The sequence below is a fragment of the Schistocerca piceifrons genome, unplaced genomic scaffold (assembly GCF_021461385.2).
Source record: "Schistocerca piceifrons isolate TAMUIC-IGC-003096 unplaced genomic scaffold, iqSchPice1.1 HiC_scaffold_1872, whole genome shotgun sequence".
Lineage (NCBI taxonomy): Eukaryota > Metazoa > Arthropoda > Insecta > Orthoptera > Acrididae > Schistocerca > Schistocerca piceifrons.
Window position 1 is genome coordinate 2,618,498 of NW_025727759.1, and position 10,108 is coordinate 2,628,605.

At 45.6% G+C, this 10,108-nt stretch overlaps 6 non-coding genes across 6 annotated transcripts; all 6 read left to right on the forward strand.

The window, feature by feature from the left end:
* The first annotated feature begins 5,369 nt into the window (after positions 1-5,369).
* On the forward strand, positions 5,370-5,444 carry Trnas-cga. Its single transcript has one exon. It is a non-coding gene; the product is annotated as a tRNA-Ser (tRNA).
* A 226-nt stretch (positions 5,445-5,670) lies between these two features.
* On the forward strand, positions 5,671-5,745 carry Trnas-cga. Its single transcript has one exon. It is a non-coding gene; the product is annotated as a tRNA-Ser (tRNA).
* A 226-nt stretch (positions 5,746-5,971) lies between these two features.
* On the forward strand, positions 5,972-6,046 carry Trnas-cga. The gene has a single exon. It is a non-coding gene; the product is annotated as a tRNA-Ser (tRNA).
* Positions 6,047-6,573: 527 nt separating this feature from the next.
* Positions 6,574-6,648, forward strand: Trnas-cga. Its single transcript has one exon. It is a non-coding gene; the product is annotated as a tRNA-Ser (tRNA).
* A 226-nt stretch (positions 6,649-6,874) lies between these two features.
* Trnas-cga lies at positions 6,875-6,949 on the forward strand. Its single transcript has one exon. It is a non-coding gene; the product is annotated as a tRNA-Ser (tRNA).
* Positions 6,950-7,175: 226 nt separating this feature from the next.
* On the forward strand, positions 7,176-7,250 carry Trnas-cga. The gene has a single exon. It is a non-coding gene; the product is annotated as a tRNA-Ser (tRNA).
* The last annotated feature ends 2,858 nt before the right edge of the window (positions 7,251-10,108 follow it).

Below are 10,108 nucleotides of genomic sequence, written 5' to 3' on the forward strand. Positions count from 1 at the left end.
CGAGCAATCACGATCCTGCGTTAGTAGCTTCCCGCAGATCGAGAGATTTATACCAAATATATTAATAAGCGACGGTACTAATCTCCTATTGCGCACAGAACATGTCACTATTCAAGAAGAAAGGAAAAAATCACGGGAAACTGAAAACAGTGGAATATCACCAAGATTGGCAATGTCTTATAAAAGCTCAAAATTTTGCGCGGACTTTAATGCGAGATGCTTTTAATAGTGTCCACAACGGAGCTTTGCCTACACATCTGGTAGAAAAACCCAAAGAGTTTCTGGTCGTATGTAAAGTACATCAGTGGGAATACACAATCGGTGCCATCTCAGTATGATGACAGTGGTTATGTTACTGATCAAAGTGCCGCTAAAGCGGAGTCACGAAATGCGGTAAATATTACAAAATTCGGTCAATAACAGCAGCCGACTTGAGTAAGTTAGAAGTAGATATCCTCGATGTAGAGGAGCAACTTAAACCACTTAATAAAGGCAACTTTTTCGGCCGAATTGTATACCAGTCACGTCCCCTTACGAGTATGGTGCTATATATTTAGAAATCATCTACAACCGCTTACTCGACAAAATTACAGCCCCTAATGAATGGAAAGTTCGACACGTCACACCAACAGTCACGAAAGCAAACAGGAGTAATTCCCTGAATTATTGCCGCATACCAGTAACGTCGATCTGCAGTAAGATTTGGAACATTCACTGGGCTCGAACATTATGAATTGTCTCGAAGAAAACGGCCTATTGAGATATACTCACCACCGATTCAGTAAATATCGTTCTTCTGAGGCACACCTAGCTTTCATAGTAGCGACTGCTATCGACAACGGACTTTGAACTGGTTCCTTTCTTGATTTCCAGAAGGCTTTTGATACCATTTCTCAGAAACGGCTTGTAATCATTTTGTAAACCCATCGAATTTTGTCCTAGTTGTGCGTCTGTTGACTCATCAGTGAGAACACTGAATTTAGTGTGTCTCAGTTTTCTTGGTACTTCGTTCTGCGTTGTTATGGCTCTCTCCTATCACATTGTTTACGATCTGGAAACATTCAGTTCAACGCAGTTGAGTAGCATCTGAAATTTTAGAATCAGGCAAACAACTCTCGACTACGTCCTCCAGCTGATTTACTACAATCAAGAGAAGACTGTTCTGCCACGAATGCTGTCAAGTAAACACTGGATGATTGAACAGTGGAAACACGCTGTATGGAGTGACGAATCACGGTACAGAATGTGGCGATCCGATGGCAGGGTGTGGGTATGGCGTATGCCCGGTGAACGTCATAGGCCGGCGTGTGTAGTGCCAACAGTAAAATTCGGAGGCAGTAGTGTTATGGTGCGGTCGTGTTTTCCATGAATGGGGCTTACACGTCTTCTTCTTCTGCCTGGAACTATCATAGCACAGGCATACATTAATCTTTTAAGCACCTTCTTGCTTCCCAATGTTGAAGAGCAATTCGGGGATGGTGATCGCATCTTTCAACACGGTCGAGCACCTGTTCATAATGCACGGCCTTTGGCGGAGTCATTGGACTAAAAAATCATCTCTGTAACGGACAGGCCTGCACAGATTCCTGACCTATATAGAACAACTTTGGGATGTTTTGGAGCCCGACTTCGTGCCACGCCTCAACGACCAACATCGATACCTCTCCTCAGTGCAGGACTCTGTGAAGAATGGGCTACCATTCCCCAAGGAACTTTCCAGAACCTGATTGAACGTATGCCTGCAAGAGGTGTCATCAAGGCTAAGGAAGGGCTAATACCATATTGAATTCCAGCCACGAACTTGTGAATCATTTTCAGCCAGGTGTTCACATAGCTTCTTAATGGAAAAAATAAAAGGTATTCATATGATGTGGGCTATAAACTGAAAGTAATAGCGTATGCAGAAGAACATGGAAACAGAGCAGCTGAGTGGCATTTCGGCCGTCCACCAATAGAAATGGTGGCTCCATCTTGGTGTGGGCTGTCTTCCATGGAACAGACTGGGCCCTCTGGCCCAGCTGAATCAATCGTTTGCTAGAGATGGTTATGCTCGGTAATTTGGTGAACATTTGCAGCTATTCATGGACTTTATCTTCCCAAACAACAATGCGTCATGTCACCAGGACACAATTGTTCGCTACGGATTTGAAGAACAATCTGGACAGTTAGAGCGGATGATTTGGCCACCCGCACAGCCCGACAGGCGTCCCGCCCAACATTTATGGGACTAAATCACTTCGTGCACAAAATCCTGTGCTGGGAACACTTTCACAGTTACGGGCGGTTACAGAGACCCCATGGCTCAGTAGTAGTGCAGGGGCTTCCTACGTCCTGTTGAGTCCTGCCTCGTCAACTCGTCGGACTACGCCAGGCAAGAGGAGGTCCGGCACGACATTAGGAGGTGCCCCATGACTCTTGTCAGTGTCAGTGTGTTACTGTTACTAATGGTAGGTGGAAACCAAGTGTTTAGCTGATTTACTTTCCTCTGGGCGACATTCCCTACATCTACACGTAATAATTACTGAGTAAGGCAGTGCATGGCGTAGGGAAAAATCGTGTCTGTACTATTTATTTCCTTCCATACCCCATTCGCGTAAAAATGACTGTCCGTAAGCCACCATACGCAGACTAACCTCTCTCACCTTACCCTCATTCCACCAACGCGAGATACACAATGAGGTGGGATAACTCATTATACCGTGTGGGACCTCCTTTTGCCCAGTGTAGTACAGCAACTTAATGTGGCATGGCCTCAACAAGTCATCCCTCCAGAAATACTGAGGCATGCTGCCTCTAACAGCCTTCCATAATCGCAAAAGTGTTGCCAGAGCAGGATTTTGTGTATTGACTGACATCCCTGTTATGTTCCATATGTGTACCATGGGTGGCAAGAGCATTCTCTCGATTTGCACAGAACGTTCTTCAAACCAATCGCAACAGTTGTGACTTGGTGACATGGTGCATTGTCGTCCATACAAATTATGTCGTTGTTTGGGAACATGAAGTCCACGACTGGCTGCAAGTGGTGTCCAGGTAGCCAAACATAACCATTTCCAGTAAATCATAGGTTGAGTTGGACCACAGGACCCAGTCCATTTTACCTAAAGACATCCCACACTATTATGGAGCCATCACCAGCTTGTGAAGTGCCTTGTTCACATATTGGATCCAGGGCTTAGTGGGGCCTGTGCCACACTTTAACGCTAGTATCAGCTCTTACCGACTGAATCAGGACTCTTCTAACCAGATCACGGTCTTTCAGTCATCTGCGGCCCCACCGAGAGGGTCACGAGCCCAGGAGAGGCGCTGCAGGCGATGTTGTGCTGTTAGCCATGAGCGGATACTACAAAAGGCTCTACAGGGAGGCAATCGAAATCGCTAAACACCCTAACAATTTCAATCGAAAGGAGGAGGGCGTGAAATTAAACGGCATATGGATGCCGGTGTTAAAGAAGATGTGTACCACCGGTCCACTAATGGGTGATGACAACGGCGATCGACGGCGACGTACAACAGCTCATTGCACAGACGTGACGTCACCCCGCGGTGCGGGAGCGAGCGGACACGGAATTTAGCGGCAGTCAGTAGCGAGCCAGTGGGTGTGTTGGACCTTCCATCGAGCTACGGACCCCCTTGAAGATGTCTCCCGCAGTCGGAGACGAAACGTTGGGAACTGACACAGAATTCATCAACCGACCACGGCGTAACAGCCCGGATAATTATAATGGACAGTCTGGATGATTGACTGATCTGGCCTTGCAACACTAACCAAAATGGCCTTGCTGTGCTGGTACTTTGAACGGCTGAAAGCAGGGGGAAACTACAGCTGTCATTTTTCCTGAGGGCATGCAGCTCTACTTTATGGTTAAATGATGATGGAGTTCTCTTGGGTAAAATATTCCAGAGGTAAAATAGTCCCCCATTTGGATCTCCAGGCGGTGTTACTCAGGAGGATGTTGTTATCAGGAGAAAGAAAACTGGCGTTCTATGGATCGGAGCGTGGCCAAGATAGATACAAAGTCCATGCCTACCACAGTAGTACAAGTTTATATGCCAACTAGCTCCGCAGATGACAAAGAAGTTTGATGAAATGTATGATGAGATTAAATAAATTTTTCAGATAATGAAGGGAGAAGAAAATTTAATAGTAATGAGTGACTGGAACTCGATAGTAGGAAAAGGAAGGGAAGGAAACGTAGTAGGTGAATATGGAATGGGAGTAAGGAACGAAAGAGGAAGCCGCCTGGTAGAATTTTGCACAGAGCATGATTTAGTCATAGCTAACACGTGGTTCAAGAATCATAAAAGAAGGTTGTATACATGGAAGAAGCCTGGAAATACTGCAAGGTCTCAGATAGATCATATAATGGTAGGACAGAGATTCAGGAACCAGGTTTTAAATTGTAAGACATTTCTAGGGGCCAATGTTGACTCTGACCACAATCTATGGGTTATGAACTTTAGATTAAAACTGAAGAAACTGCAAAAAGTTGGGAAGTTTAGGAGATGGGACCTGGATAAGCTGAAAGAACCAGAGCTTGTATAGAGCTTCAGGGAGGGCATTAGGGAACGTTTGACAAGCATGGTGGGAAGAAATACAGTATAAGAAGAATGGGTAGCTTTGAGAGACGAAATAGCGAAGGTAGCAGTGGATCAAGGAGGTAAAAAGACGGGGGCTAATAGAAATCCTTGGGTAACAAAAGAGATATTGAATTTAATTGATGAAAGGAGAAAATATAAAAATGCAGTAAATAAAGCAGGCAAAAAGGAATACAAACGTCTCAAAACTGAGATCGACAGGAAGTGCAAAATGGCTGATCAGGGATGGCTAGAGGACAAATGTAAGGATGTTCAAAAATGGTTCAAATGGCTCTGAGCACTGAAAGGAGAAAATATAAAAATGCAGTAAATAAAGCAGGCAAAAAGGAATACAAACGTCTCAAAACTGAGATCGACAGGAAGTGCAAAATGGCTGATCAGGGATGGCTAGAGGACAAATGTAAGGATCCAGAATGAGATTTTCACTCTGCAGCGGAGTGTGCGCTGATATGAAACTTCCTGGCAGATTAAAACTGTGTGCCCGACCGAGACTCGAACTCGGACCTTTGCCTTTCGCGGGCAAGTGCTCTACCAACTGAGCTACCGAAGCACGACTCACGCCCGGTACTCACAGCTTTACTTCTGCCAGTACCTCGTCTCCTACCTTCCAAACTTTACAGAAGCTCTCCTGCGAACCTTGCAGAACCAGCACTCCTGAAAGAAAGGATATTGCGGAGACATGGCTTAGCCACAGCCTGGGGGATGTTTCCAGAATGAGATTTTCACTCTGCAGCGGAGTGTGCGCTGATATGAGTACCGGGCGTGAGTCGTGCTTCGGTAGCTCAGTTGGTAGAGCACTTGCCCGCGAAAGGCAAAGGTCCCGAGTTCGAGTCTCGGTCGGGCACACAGTTTTAATCTGCCAGGAAGTTTCATATCAGCGCACACTCCGCTGCAGAGTGAAAATCTCATTCTGGAAACATCCCCCAGGCTGTGGCTAAGCCATGTCTCCGCAATATCCTTTCTTTCAGGAGTGCTGGTTCTGCAAGGTTCGCAGGAGAGCTTCTGTAAAGTTTGGAAGGTAGGAGACGAGGTACTGGCAGAAGTAAAGCTGTGAGTACCGGGCGTGAGTCGTGCTTCGGTAGCTCAGTTGGTAGAGCACTTGCCCGCGAAAGGCAAAGGTCCCGAGTTCGAGTCTCGGTCGGGCACACAGTTTTAATCTGCCAGGAAGTTTCATATCAGCGCACACTCCGCTGCAGAGTGAAAATCTCATTCTGGAAACATCCCCCAGGCTGTGGCTAAGCCATGTCTCCGCAATATCCTTTCTTTCAGGAGTGCTGGTTCTGCAAGGTTCGCAGGAGAGCTTCTGTAAAGTTTGGAAGGTAGGAGACGAGGTACTGGCAGAAGTAAAGCTGTGAGTACCGGGCGTGAGTCGTGCTTCGGTAGCTCAGTTGGTAGAGCACTTGCCCGCGAAAGGCAAAGGTCCCGAGTTCGAGTCTCGGTCGGGCACACAGTTTTAATCTGCCAGGAAGTTTCATATCAGCGCACACTCCGCTGCAGAGTGAAAATCTCATTCTGGAAACATCCCCCAGGCTGTGGCTAAGCCATGTCTCCGCAATATCCTTTCTTTCAGGAGTGCTGGTTCTGCAAGGTTTGCAGGAGAGCTTCTGTAAAGTTTGGAAGGTAGGAGACGAGGTACTGGCAGAAGTAAAGCTGTGAGTACCGGGCGTGAGTCGTGCTTCGGTAGCTCAGTTGGTAGAGCACTTGCCTGCGAAAGGCAAAGGTCCTGAGTTCGAGTCTCGGTCGGGCACACAGTTTTAATCTGCCAGGAAGTTTCATATCAGCGCACACTCCGCTGCAGAGTGAAAATCTCATTCTGGAAACATCCCCCAGGCTGTGGCTAAGCCATGTCTCCGCAATATCCTTTCTTTCAGGAGTGCTGGTTCTGCAAGGTTCGCAGGAGAGCTTCTGTAAAGTTTGGAAGGTAGGAGACGAGGTACTGGCAGAAGTAAAGCTGTGAGTACCGGGCGTGAGTCGTGCTTCGGTAGCTCAGTTGGTAGAGCACTTGCCCGCGAAAGGCAAAGGTCCCGAGTTCGAGTCTCGGTCGGGCACACAGTTTTAATCTGCCAGGAAGTTTCATATCAGCGCACACTCCGCTGCAGAGTGAAAATCTCATTCTGGAAACATCCCCCAGGCTGTGGTTAAGCCATGTCTCCGCAATATCCTTTCTTTCAGGAGTGCTGGTTCTGCAAGGTTCGCAGGAGAGCTTCTGTAAAGTTTGGAAGGTAGGAGACGAGGTACTGGCAGAAGTAAAGCTGTGAGTACCGGGCGTGAGTCGTGCTTCGGTAGCTCAGTTGGTAGAGCACTTGCCCGCGAAAGGCAAAGGTCCCGAGTTCGAGTCTCGGTCGGGCACACAGTTTTAATCTGCCAGGAAGTTTCATATCAGCGCACACTCCGCTGCAGAGTGAATATCTCATTCTGGAAACATCCCCCAGGCTGTGGCTAAGCCATGTCTCCGCAATATCCTTTCTTTCAGGAGTGCTGGTTCTGCAAGGTTCGCAGGAGAGCTTCTGTAAAGTTTGGAAGGTAGGAGACGAGGTACTGGCAGAAGTAAAGCTGTGAGTACCGGGCGTGAGTCGTGCTTCGGTAGCTCAGTTGGTAGAGCACTTGCCCGCGAAAGGCAAAGGTCCCGAGTTCGAGTCTCGGTCGGGCACACAGTTTTAATCTGCCAGGAAGTTTCAAATGTAAGGATGTTCAAAAATGGTTCAAATGGCTCTGAGCACTATGGGACTTAACATCTTAGGTCATCAGTCCCCAAGAACTTAGAACTACTTAAACCTAACTAACCTAAGGACATCACACACATCCATGCCCAAGGCAGGATTCGAACCTGCGACCGTAGCAGTCCCGCGATTCCGGACTGCAGCGCCTAGAACCGCAAGACCCAAGGATGTAGAGGCGCTTATCACTAGGGGTAAGATAGATACTGCCTACAGGAAAATTAAAGAGACCTTTGGAGAAAAGAGAACCACTTGCATGAATAGTAAGAGCGCAGATGGAAACCCAGTTCTAAGCAAAGAAGTGTAAGCAGAAAGGTGGAAGGCGTATATAGAGGATCTATGCAAGTGCGATGTTCTTGAGGACAATATTATAGAAATGGAAGAGAATGTTGATGTAGATGAAATAGGAGATATGATACTTCGTGAAGAGTTGACAGAGCACTGAAATACCTAAATCGAAACAAGGCCCTGGGAGTAGACAACATTCCATTAGAACTACTGACAGCCTTGGGAGAGTCAGGTCTAACAAAACTCTACCGTCTAGTGAGCAAGATGTCTGAGACAGGCGAAATACCCTCAGACTTCAAGAAGAATATAATAATTCCAATCCCAAAGAAAGCAGGTGTTGACAGATGTGAAAATTACCGAAATATCAGTTTAATAAGCCACGGCTGCAAAATACTAACACGAATTCTGTACAGACGAATGGAAAGACTGGTAGAAGCCGACTTCGGAGAAGATCAGTTTGGATTCTGAAGAAACGTTGGAACACGTGAGGCAATACTGACCCTACGACATATCTTAGAAAATAGATTAAGGAAAGGCAAAACTACGTTTCTAGCATTTGCAGACTTAGAGAAAGCTTTTGACAATGTTGACTGGAATATTCTCTTTCAAATTCTGAAGGTGGCAGTGGTAAAATACAGGGAGCGAAAGGCTGTTTACAATTTGTACAGAAACCAGATGGCAGTTATAAGAGTCGAGGGGCATGAAAGGGAAGCAGTGGTTGGGAAGAGAGTGAGACAGGGTTGTAGCCTATCCCCAATGTAATTCAATCTGTATATTGAGCAAGCAGTAAAGGAAACAAAAGAAAAATTCGTAGTAGGAATTATAATGTACGGAGAAGAAAGAAAAACTTTGCGGTTATCCGATGACATTTTAATTCTGTCAGAGACAGCGAAGGACTTGGAACAGCAGTTGAACGGAATGGACAGTGTGTTGAAAGGGGGATATAAGATAGAAATCAAGAAAAGCAAAACGAGGATAATGGAATATGGTCGAATTAAATCGGGTGATGCTGCGAGAATTAGATTAGGAAATGAGACGCTTAAAGTAGTAAATGAGATTCACTATTTGGGGAACAAAGTAACTGATGATGGTCGAAGTAGAGAGGATATAAAATGTAGAGTGGTAATGGCAAGGAAAGCGTTTCTGAAGAAGAGAAATTTGTTAACATCAAGAATAGATTTAAGTGTCAGAACGTCGTTTCTGAAAGTATTTGTATGGAGTTTAGGCATGTATGGAAGTGAAACGTGGACGATAAATAGTTTAGAGAAGAAGGGAATAGGAGATTTAGAAATGTGGTGCTACGGAAAAATGCTGAAGATTAGATGGGTAAATCACACAAAAATCTGAGGAAGTACTGAATAGAATTGGAGAGAAGAGAAAGTTGTGGCACAACTTCACTAGAAGAAGGGATCGGTTGGTAGGGCATATTTTAGGGCATCAAGGGATCAGCAATTTAGTATTGGAGGGCAGCGTGGAGCGTAAAAATCGTAGAGTGAGCCCAAGAGATAAATACACTAAACAGATTGAGGAGGGTGTAGGTTGCAGTTGGTACTGGGAGATGAGGAACCTTGCACAGGATAGAGTAGCATGGAGAGCTGCATCAAACGAATGAAGACGACAACAGCATTCAAGTTACGTAAATGTTTCCATCTCACGTAAATAAATAACTCTTTTAATACCATGTGTGCATTTGCGTTGTAGAAAGAGGAGACTGGGTACCCACAACAACATCGTCTCTCTTGCTTCCTTGCAGTACACCGCTCTACACCGTTCAACTGCTGTCCCATGACTTTTGGCGTCTCTGGCGGAATTACAGTGTCATATACAAATCATCAAGATTTTACTTCTGGTCGCTGAACTTTCATTTCCTCACTAATCCCCTCTTCCTACTCCTTTACGTTTCTCTGGATGTACAGACTGAATAGCATAGGGGTAGGCTACAACTCTGCTTCATTCTCTTCATCTCATTCGACTCTTCAAACGTCAGTATTGTTCCTGGTTTACGTGTGAACTGTAGATAATTGAAAAGATGTTGTTACAGTCAGTATTGTCAGAAGCTACCTCTGAATCTATAACCGCTGTAAACTACGAAACCACATACGTAACACTGCTGTGTTTAAAGCTTCAAGGTATGTGAGTATTTTACTATCTGTACTGAACTATCGCCTGGTGTGAAGCAATAGCGAGGAAGCTTCATCATAGTCCGATCAAATAAATCAGAACCGTTCAATCGCCATTGACCACTAATAAATAATGATGGTCAGATTTCAATGAAGATCTCGGAATAAAGGGACACCATTTTAGTTAGCAGAAAAACCGTCGCCCTACGTTCTCCGTGGAGCCAAGCGAATGCCATTAAAGGCTACACAATCCATATGTTTAGCGCAAACTACGACAGGCCGCCAATTTTAAGCACCACGAACAAAAAATCTGTCGTTCCTGGAGGACATGACCGTGACACCTTGTGACACCGACTCTAGCCTAGATAATAGCCTTAGTTCCTC